A 10,899-nucleotide genomic window follows, 5' to 3' on the forward strand; every position below is an offset into this window, starting at 1 on the left:
ATTTATGCTACAAACAGGATGCTAATTTCATGTGCACCATGGTTACCTGGGAGCTCGGCGACCGGGTCGCTGCGTGACAAACCGGGTTGTTCTGCAGAACTGTAGACGTTTGCTGCAGACACTGAAGCCCCGAGGAGCAGAGTAAATGGAAATGAACTGCTTCTGCTGCAACGTTCAACTGGACGGATCTCCGTCCACGTGGTTCTGGTGAAACGCACGACAGCGCTCCCGTTTTTATGTTGCTGCAGCTCATAACCGTATGAGATGTGTGCAAACGTGTCGTGTCTTGTGTCGTGTCAGACGTGAAATGTAGAAGGCAGCTAACAAAACTGCAATGTGAAATAGTTGAGATTAAATTTCCAAAAAAAAAGGAATTATGAATAATAGAGTGAAAAAGTTTCTAATCCTAAATACTTCAAAAACCAACACATTTTAATAATTTTAGAAAATCATCTTGAACTTTACAGGACTTCTGAAGTTGTTTAAAAGTTAATTTATTTTTATTTTTAAGAAATATGTGCAGATGAACAGAATTAATGATTTTTTTCCTAGAGTCAAGGAAACATCCAGCAAAAGACCTGACATGGCAAAAGGCCACATTTTAAGCTAGCAGCTCATTGGAGCTGAAGCTTTTGTTTGCTAAACTGCCTCTGGTTTTGGCATTTCCTGTATATTTGAAATGAACTTTGAAATCGCAGGTAAAACGTATACAATCCACCAATATGGAAATTTGGGTCAATGTCAATATGAAATACTAACATTGCTGCTATAATCAATAAGCAATAAATGAACCAGTACAATATATAAATGGCAAACATTCAATAGTACAGTCTGTCAATGCCGATATCTTGCGTATCCGTACTATTAATTGTACCAAAAACGGAGTAAATATCGATCATTGTTCTGACTTTATTAGCTCATTGCTACATTTATCAGTTAAGGGCTCAAACCTAATTTATTTATAAACTACAAAATAACTCAATGGCTTAGCTATGTAGATCTGAAGCAAGGGTCAACTTGGTTTACATCTGTTTACTTTATTCAAAAAACGTTCATGTAGAATACGAGATGCTTCCTAGTTGCCAGTGACAGCAGGTTCATCATTGTATTCACATCAAACTTTGACAAAAAAAATTGGTGGTAAACGAGGTATAAAAAAAAAACAACGTTTGACTTTTAAGTTCCCAAGCAAACTACAAATAGACCCGTACAGAACACAAATTAATTAGTTTCATGTAGAAAGGCTCAATGCCAGTCCTTTTTTTTTTTTTTTACCAATATCAGAATTTCTCAGCCAAAAATTAGACATGCAGAACCAATGAGTGCCCCCAGAGTATTTATTTAAAAAAAGTCAACAAACTAACCAATTAATAAAGAAATGACATGGAATTTTCCACCATATCAAATTATTTTTTGTGGTATGTTGCCACGTCAACGCATTAACTACTTGGTTAACCAATTCAATTATAGGTAAATGGAAAACAATCTCAAAAAGTGGAACGGTGTTCATATTGAATGATGATCCAGTGCTTCTAACGTGTTGCTCTTGGCTGAATGTTTTGGATCTGAGCAGCTTTGGCTCAAAATGTACCAAGACAGCCGAGCCTTCTTCAGTTGGAAAACTGTTGCTGTTCTGTCAGCGCCCTTGACATATCCAAGAAATGGCCCCTGGCGTCGGTTCCCGATGCACTGGTACCAAGCAATGTAGCAATCCGACAGCTAACACGGCAAAAATCACTGGGAACTGTTTACTGGCGAACAAGCGGCAAGATCCTCCCAAAAGCCCTCGGAGGCAGGACTGGGTAAGCCGGACCTCAGAACCGCTCAGCTCGTTTTATCACAAATGAACTGGTGCAATGAAATTGACTTCTTACTCAAGTTCAGCTGCAGAATTTTGGAAAAGCCATCTCCCCCCCAAACTGGAAAAAAAACTAGTAGCTCCCTCAGTGGGAGCAGCTAGTGATTCTGTCAAGTTACGTCAGATCACTCTATAAAAGCACAGACTCCCAGTTTGCAAAGAGATAAATGATCCACTGTATGATAAAATAACTTATTTCCTATGTTTGTAATGTTAACTTTTCCTATTATTTCCACGCAAATTAAAGTTTATGAAGAGGCAATTTAATCAGTTCCATATAAGTCTACAAATTGTATTACTTTTCGAAAAGCAGTCCCCTTCCGTGTTTGTTAGGAATATGGAGAATTTGAAGGCTTTTGTCCGACCAGAGTGGTAACGAACTAATGTGTATGAGGGGAAGCACGGCGTAAATGGCTCACAGTCGACTCTCTAACAGCTGGAAGCTAAACCACAGCAGGATTCACCAATCTCAGGCGCAGCGAGAAGGTTGAAGCTTTTCTCTCTGAGCTTTTGGTACAAAGGTTCCCGCTACAGAATAATGGGAATGTGGTTATGAACCTCTCACACAGGAAGTCAATATGGGGAGTCGAGTCGAGTACAACAGGGGAAAAGAGAATTGCTAGAGGATGGATGAAAAGTAAGCTGAAAGAAGTTGGGCCTTTTTAAGGAAGGTCTTCAGACTAGTCTGTAGTTCCTATTTAACCCTTCCAGACCAAACGTAGCGGCGATGAGCCAGCCAAATGTTCATTACTGTAACTCCGCCACACTTATCGCTATCGGAAAAATTCCAGTGGTTCCTAAAAGGGAAGACGTTGCACTTTCCAACCAATATCGGGTTATTATAGTAATTTCACCCCCGCTATAGCAGGGAGTGAAATTAATCTGAGGGGCAATCTATTGATAGACGGCAAATTGGGAAAACGACTTCCTAGATATTGAAAGTTCCAGTTGTTATGGATAAATGGGCAAATATATTTACTCGCAGAACATTTAACGAACTGTGTGCAATTAAAATAAGCAAAAATATCCAGATGGGTATTTGAAACTTAGGTCTTGTAGGGTTAATGTCTGTTACTGGTTTTAGCAACTGTTGACTATGTTTATGATGTGTTTATGTCTTCATTTTGTAAAGCACTCTGAACTGCCGTGCTGCTGAAATGTCCTATACTAATAAATTTGATTGAAAAACACATTTTGAGGAAAGAAAACTACATGGGGTATAGAATATCTGACAAATGAAAACACATCCACAGAATATATGTCCCTTCCATCAAACATTTCCAATATTTGTGCTATCAATTAGGACATAACGAACACATCTGTAAGGGTGGTCGCAATTCTACCTGCTGTCTGAGGCTTACTGCAGTGCCGGTGATTTACCTGAAATTGTAAATGGATGGAAAATTGAAGCAAATGTACCAAGAGGAGAGAAGCTGCAAATTGAAGCTGATTTATTTCTCTCCTACCAGGAAATAAATGATTCCTGGAGTGTTCTTTCCCCTCTTAGTTAAGAAATAATTCTGCCTTTAAAAGTATCTTCACCCGCTGCCTTCTGCGTTGAGGGCGAACGCATTAAAACCCAGAAGGTGTCGGACTACGACGGATTCTGAGGAAGGAACCTCGTGTTAATCACGCTGGGGGGCTTTTTATCACAGCCACAGCCTGAGACCCCTCATCCTCCTGCTCTTAATAGATATCAAGATTCCAGCTTTGCTTTGTTGGTCTTCCACTTGACAGCAACATCAATGCATCTTGGAGTATATGAATATACAGTCTGGATTCCTGCCAGGGTTCGCTCTCTCTCTCCTTCCTGTGCTAATCTTGGCTTGATAACAAGCATTTCAGTCCACTCTTTGGCTCTCTCCGCCAGGCAGGAAGTGTGTCGGTAACTCACGTCAGTTGACGTTAAGATTTCTCTGAGCGCAGACAAAAAATCTCACTTCCTGCTGTCACTAGAGATGGCTTCATCTCCCCCCAGCCCCCATCTTTGGTAGCCCTGGTTTTCCCAACGTTAGCCTGGCAGAAGCCCAGTTAGCCACGCAGGCACTCATGACCCGCAACACCTCAGAAAATCGACACGTCAAAACTCCGGGGACCGGAGAGTACAGTTGAGAGGCAGAGCAACAATTATTTCTGGCATTTGTCTAACCTTTCACAAATAAATGAAGTGAGCCACAGTCGGGACCGTCTCTGCAGAATCTGTGGAAATCATCTGTGATTAGCTTGTGACTGGCTTGGCTTGTTCAGTCTACTCGACCCAAGTGATCCGGGTTTATACTTACACAAAGACTATGACAGTTATTAAAAATACTCAACTATGTCTTTGAGATAAAAAGAAAAGAGACTGTAAAGTAAACCAGACTTGAACATCGATTCCAAACATATCAGACGGAAATTAAACCTGGTAGCAAAGTATGAAGGAAAAGCGTCACCTTCTGCAAGACTGTGAAGTCTGTTCTTTGGGAATTATTTAAATTTCTCGTACAATATGGATGAAATGTGACTGAATTAGTCACTTTATGAAGAGTAGTCTTTTTATTTATTTTTTTGTTAGCCATTTACTTAGTTCTGGCCAGACTTCTGTCTCATTCTCACAGCCGGAGCTGGCATCTGCCGCTCCGTGAGGCGGAACCATTATGTCCAAGAAGGGCAAACAGAGCACACGGATACGGTAATTGTTTCTACGCTCTGTGGTGTGTGTGTGTGTGCGTGTGTGTGTGTGTGTGTGTGTGCGCGCACACTGCTCTGGCTTCTGCCAGGAGTGCTAATTGAGTGTGAATGCATGTGCTGAGAAATAGTATGGAACTTTATGCTGTAGCTTTAAGACTATTAGTCAGTATTATGTTTTTGTGGTTACTAAGATCACATTTTTTAAAAAGATTCATGTATGATATTGAAGTAGCAGGACAGAGTGGGGATAAACCTCAACAAGCCATTGGCTTTGTTTCCATTACAAACGTGCACAAAACTAATACTGAAAAAACTCAATTATGCAATTGCGGCGTTTCCATTACATAGGAAACAATTAAAATCACATATAAATAAGTTTGTTCATGTGATATGTCATTAAAAAACATGCGGCGCCATCATCCTCCAACCACTTCCTGTTGTCTTTCTGCCAGCAATAACATCTGCTTGTTGGTCATGTGGCTCGTGTGATGCGAAAAAAAAAAGTGTTTCCATTACAGTTTTACAGAATACACTTATTTTGATACAGCCAAAAAACTTTACTCCCTCATCCTAGCGGAAAAACTTTTTATAAAAAAATGTTTGTTTGTCAAAATTGTTGTATTTCATTCCACAATTTTATTTTCAGAATTCCAGTTTGTGAAATTATGTTTTCTACTGTGACACTGAGCTCTGTGAAGCAGGGGATGAAAAACAGATATGGTCTATGGTCGGCAGATTTGGTTTGTAAAACCTTCACCTGCCACAAAACCTGTTTATCCTGATCCTGATTTTTCTCAAAAAAAAAAAAAAAACATTCGAAAAGCGTTCAAATAATTTCTTCTCCTTTTTACTGTGAGTAGTTATATTTATTTATATAGAGAGAAGGCCAAATTACACCTTTATGACGAGACAATTTGCTGTAACGGTTTGTGATGATTATAAAACTACGACAACTTTAGGACACACTTTAGCGATTACCCGGGTTACCACAACCAGCACTCTTACAGTAAGAGTGTTCATAGTTTCTTCTTCTCATAGTAATTTGCATTTCAGTAACTACGTCTCCAAAGTGCCAGTACAAGAGGTTGAGATGTTGATTTTTTTAGCTGCTCACTTCTTGTATTTTTATGACAACGCTAGCAGTGGGATTCAATTTTTTTTCCGTTTATTTGTTTTTTGGCAGGGTCGGTAATTAATCGCATTTTAATCAAAAACGATAAACTAACATTGAATTTTCATGTTTAAGGAAATCAATTCAAAAACCCTTTTTGCTTCTGCTGATTTATTGAATAAGTAAGACATATGAGTTCAACAACAAAAATGTTTACTGTTTTTAATCTGTTATTTTAAGTTATTCACTCGTCATATTGGTGCAAACTGCTATTCTACCCATTCAGCTTGTCAGTATTTCTGGAACCTCTGATAATTCATGGAAGCACTTAGAACAAATGATCGCTAACACTTTATTTGACGGGTTGTGAATAAGACTGTCATAAACATGTCATAACACCTGTCATCAACATGAGTAAGTCTTCATGAATATTGATGACTGTTGTCATAAAGTGTCATTTGGTAAATCATGACACTTTTAATACAAAGTTGACATTCAAAATGACTTTGTTATGACAACTTGACATTAACCAAGAAATCATGACCTGACATAAATTTGTTATAAAAGTATTACTGATTAAACTTTAGCTTTAATAACATAAAGCTACATAATTTCTAAAGTTTCATCAGTAATACTTTTATTAAAAAATTTATGTCAGATCATGATTTCTTGGTTAATGTCAAGTTGTCATAACAAAAACATTTTTGTCTAAGTTAATGACAGTCATAAATATTCAAGAAGTCATGACAGTCTTATTCACGACCCGTCAAATAAAGTGTTACCAAATAATTTGTTAGAAATATGGACTCTAGCAGTTAGCATTGGGGACGTCTGTGCTGCTCCAACCTGTTTAGCGTTGAGATAAATAGCTTTGCTAATAGGCTAACTCCTTTTAGCACTGCTTGAACACAACAATAATCTTTTCCAGCATCCAATCAGATCATTTCTTGAAGCATTAGAGGACAAAAACAGCATCCGTCTCCACCAGATTGGTTAAACCATGTGGAGTAGTTATCAACTCCATATGTATTAAGAACATAGAAGTAAAGTGGAAAATATTCCGATTTTTTCCCATGCATAACATGGAAACAAATTAATTATTTTAATTTTAAAAATCTTGACCTAGTATTTTTCAAATCAATATTAAGGAATTATTGACTTAGGACTAGCTCCGATATCTTGCTTAAAATTTACATGTACAGTAAGTTCATTTCATCTTATTTCTTGTGTGCTAAATTATTTGCACTAGAAACCACACACAAATACTTTGTAAGATTTTGTGTTTTTGCGGCGTAGTTGAATGAAGATATGGCATTCGGCTTTACATATCAGTGAAATTTGGGCCCCTAAAACAACAGCATACAGAAAGAATCGGCTCCAGGAACCTGACAGAGTACAAACCATGCTGAGCTGATAGATGGGAATATTATAGAAGCATGCACAGCACAGTTCTGGGAGCTATTTTCAGATTGCTGTGGGTTGTGGGTCGGCCCTGTCTTCTCCGCTGCCTCACTCCAGATTTTCCTTGTCACACACCTCTGAGTCAGACAGCGACAATCACAACATAAACTGCATTATCTGGAAATCTCCACAATCTCCTTCTGCTAAACTTTGGAGAGACCAGACCAGGAAAACGAGGGGATGACGTCCCAGTGCGCTTCTGTCAGCCCGATGACGACGCGTTCATGTTTTCAGCTCTTCTAAACACCGACTTCCTAAGTAACTTGAGAGGATTAAAAATAAAAACAGCCCTCGACACGACGCACAGATCCGGCTGGAGGCCGACTCGCCTCCAGCCTAGCCGACTCGCGCTAGGCATTCATTCCAGGAAAAGCGCGCGCTCCGGTAACAAGCAGAGGCTCGTGGTGTGAGTCTCGCCCCGCGGTGACCCCTAATGAGCCGGCAGCCTCCTGCCAGAGGCGGCCAGGCTGCTGCACTTGTAATGAGCTGCTGTTTTGCTGCAGGCCTTTCAGACGAGCCGTGGAGTTGTCGTTGGCACCGCAGGACATGAGCAGCTCTGGCAGATGATGCAACTCTGTGGCCATTTTAATGTTTTTTATAGGACTCATATGAACAAACTTAAGTCACGTCTGAGTTTATTTGCATTTTTTATTGGACACTCGAGTGCAAAATTATGTTTTTTCGACGTTAAGTGAAATTCAGCTAGAGTCAGTTAGCTGAATGTAGACAAAGTTTGTGCACATTTGTAATAGAAATGCAGCTACTCTTAGACTCTGACTGACTCTGTCCTATGACACCTTTATGGTTGTCTGAACTTTTCCCATAAAAATGTGGAAAAAATTTTGACCTTGCTGAAGCATTTCTCTCCTGGAACTAGGAGGTGGGCCAAAGGACTTAGAATTTTATCACAATGTTTTTTAGTGCTATTGTGATGACGATAAAAAACTATTTATTACTTCTCTTTTACTACAAACATAAATGCTGCCCTTGAAAAGCGTCTCTATTTGAAATAAGCTCCTTCAGGATGAAACGTACCTGTTATTTATATCAAACTGCACATTAAGATTGAATTTATTCACATTTATTTTTAATGAACCGATATTTTTATGCTCTTGTGGAAAGAAACAGTAGAGAAAATAGTAAAAAAAAAACAAAAAAAAACATTTTAGTCCGTTTTTCTTTCCTGACATTAAGTGAAATTTATTGTGACAAACAATATATCAAAATTCTTACCACGTTAAGAAATGTTCATAATAAATGATAAGCGACACGATAAATTGTTCCTACCTGGAACAAGTTGGCAAATTTTGACATCGAAAGCAAAAAAAAAAAGAAAACAATTTGAATTTCGTCGCTTTTCCTTTTTGTTTTTGATTTAGTAAATAAATTGGAAGTGGAATGAAAATAATGGTTTCCGAACAAAATTTTTAAAACTCTGCTTCTTTTAGTCTGATTAATGAGATTCAGTAAAACTAGCTGCCTTTGGATACAACCCAATTAAGAAGTGCAAAGTCGCTTTGGAGGGGCTGCAGAGATTCATGAGTCAACAGCTCGGTTATTAGTCCAACACTTTATGGAAGGAAGACATTTTTGACATGGAAGCTAAAAGAAATCCAGTTTGCCACAAGCAAAACCTGTTAGGAGGCTGTGAAAAACTTGGTTTAGGAAATTGTTTACTTTTCAGCAGAACAACAAACCTAAACATTCAACCGCAGCATTCATGTTTTAGAATGGCCCAGTCAAAGTAAAAAGTTGAAAACAACATAAGCATTTGTTGTCTTATGTTCTTATGTTTATGTTATGCTGCTGTTCTCCATCTAGTTTCATTAATATTTTTGGATAATTCTGCAAAGAAATATTTCCATTTCAGTCAATAATGGACGATGATTCTAGACAGGGACTAACAGGTCCTGGCCCCTGCTTTGGCCCCTGCTTTGGCCCCTGCACTGAAGAAATAATACAAAATCAATAGTCTTTTCATGTACCATGTATTTTTTAGAGAACAGGACACACAAATTTGTTTTGTCTCTCTTTCTGATCTGTCATGTAAACATTTTTATTAAAGTTGTCTGCAGACACATATGAACTTTATCTAAACTCTCTAGTAGGTTTTAACAAAATAATTCAAAGAAAAAAAACAAAAATGCCTACAAGTCAGAAGTGGGACGATATGTCAAATTTAAGTCATGAATATCGGTTATTGGTATCGGTATCGGTGTTGGTGGTACTGGCCCTGTACTTACTGGTGTTGGATTGATACCAATATACTCCATATCACACAGCTACAGTAGAAACTGTCACTGTTTCTATTCACAGTTTTACACTAAAAATTAATAAAAACAAAAGCAAAAAAACAAGCAGCTCTTTGGTTCGTTGGCTCAGTTAATATTTTAAATGGTGAAATATTGCCCTTTTTTAAAAATTATTCACGGTTTGGTTCGGTGCCTCCATGATTCGCCCCTGGTAAATTTATTCTAGAAGCGCCACTGCAGTCCCTAGATGTAAAGCTGGTAATTTTACACTAAAAAGGTTTGCAGCTGTAACTGCAGGAGGAGCTGGTTTAACAAAGAATTGATTTATGGGATTGAAAACGGCTGCATGTCACCCTTTTCAAATTGTCTCATTTAAAGAATTAAAAACCATTTAACTTGTGGTTTTGGTGTGTGTCATATCAAATCTTAAAAACAAATCTGTGACTTTAACGTGACAAAATATGAAAAAGTTCAAGCTATATGAATACTTTTCCATGTCACTGTACAGTGAGGATTATTTATGCTCAGATTTATCCCTAATTTCGCAGAGTTTAAAGAATTTTTAGAGGTAGCGGAAAATGCACATCACCAGTTGTTTTGTTTTTTTACATTCAGATACTAACTCAAAGGGTGACGTGACAATCTGCTGGATGACCGATGTATTTCTTCATTGAGTCTGATTTTAAACAACCAGCCAATCACCAGGTTTGATCTCGATCAGCTCAGCCGCCAGCCTGCATCTCGCCCCCCGGGCTGCCGTCTCCAGGTCTGCGGGATGCGCACCGCTGCAGACACGCTGGGAGACAGGCTGCAGCCCGACGTGCAGAAAGTTAACACCCGGTCTCCATCTGGACACGCGGGGCCGGGTCAGAGGCAGAGTGAAGCTGCCGGTGCCGTGATCCGACCGACCACGTGTGTTTTTGTTTTACCTGACACACTTTGAGCTCGCGAAAAGAAAAAAAAAAAAAAAACACAGCCAACATCTCGGAAACACAACAAATCCACTCACCTGCGCTGCGCTGCGCATCGGCTGCACACACACATCTGCAGATGTCTTGTTCGTCCTCCCGTCTCCCGGTTAGACTGTCATCAACCTCGGCTGCGGAGCGGTTCGGTTCAGTCGGGAGGAACGAAACCGAGGGACGCCGCCACGAAATTTTCCGAAGCGGTCCTCTGCCGGGGGTTTCTCGCTCTCTCGCGGAAGGGAAACTTTGCGGATTTAGGTTACACGAAATTAGAATTCAAGCAGCAGAGATCGCGAACCGCATCCCGTTGTGTGTTGAGACTCCTGCCGCTGCGCTCCCGGTCTGCTCCTCTCCTCTCCTCTCCTCCTCTGCTCTGCTCTGCTCCTCCCGGCGGCAGGAGGGCGGTGCGCTCCCGCGGTGCATGCGTGGCACGAACGGCCGAAGATTCACCTGTCACCGCCGGATACGAGCGCATCCTGATGTCCAACACAGACGGTCTGGAGATGGATGAACCTACATAAGATTTTTTTAAATATTTTTTTTAGTTCTTTCTTTCTCTTTTTTTTTTGTTATTTGAGGGGT

General features: G+C 39.6%; 1 protein-coding gene across 1 annotated transcript in view; it reads right to left on the bottom strand.

The window, feature by feature from the left end:
* mgat4c (MGAT4 family member C) overlaps positions 1-10,677 on the bottom strand; it is a 135,738-nt gene extending 125,061 nt beyond the window's left edge. The window contains exon 1 of the mRNA XM_023325121.1: positions 10,362-10,677. The gene's annotated coding sequence lies outside the window, so the exon portion shown is untranslated. The remainder of the gene's footprint in view (positions 1-10,361) is intronic.
* Positions 10,678-10,899: the final 222 nt, after the last annotated feature.

The sequence above is a fragment of the Xiphophorus maculatus genome, chromosome 2, assembly GCF_002775205.1.
Source record: "Xiphophorus maculatus strain JP 163 A chromosome 2, X_maculatus-5.0-male, whole genome shotgun sequence".
In the NCBI taxonomy this organism is placed as follows: domain Eukaryota; kingdom Metazoa; phylum Chordata; class Actinopteri; order Cyprinodontiformes; family Poeciliidae; genus Xiphophorus; species Xiphophorus maculatus.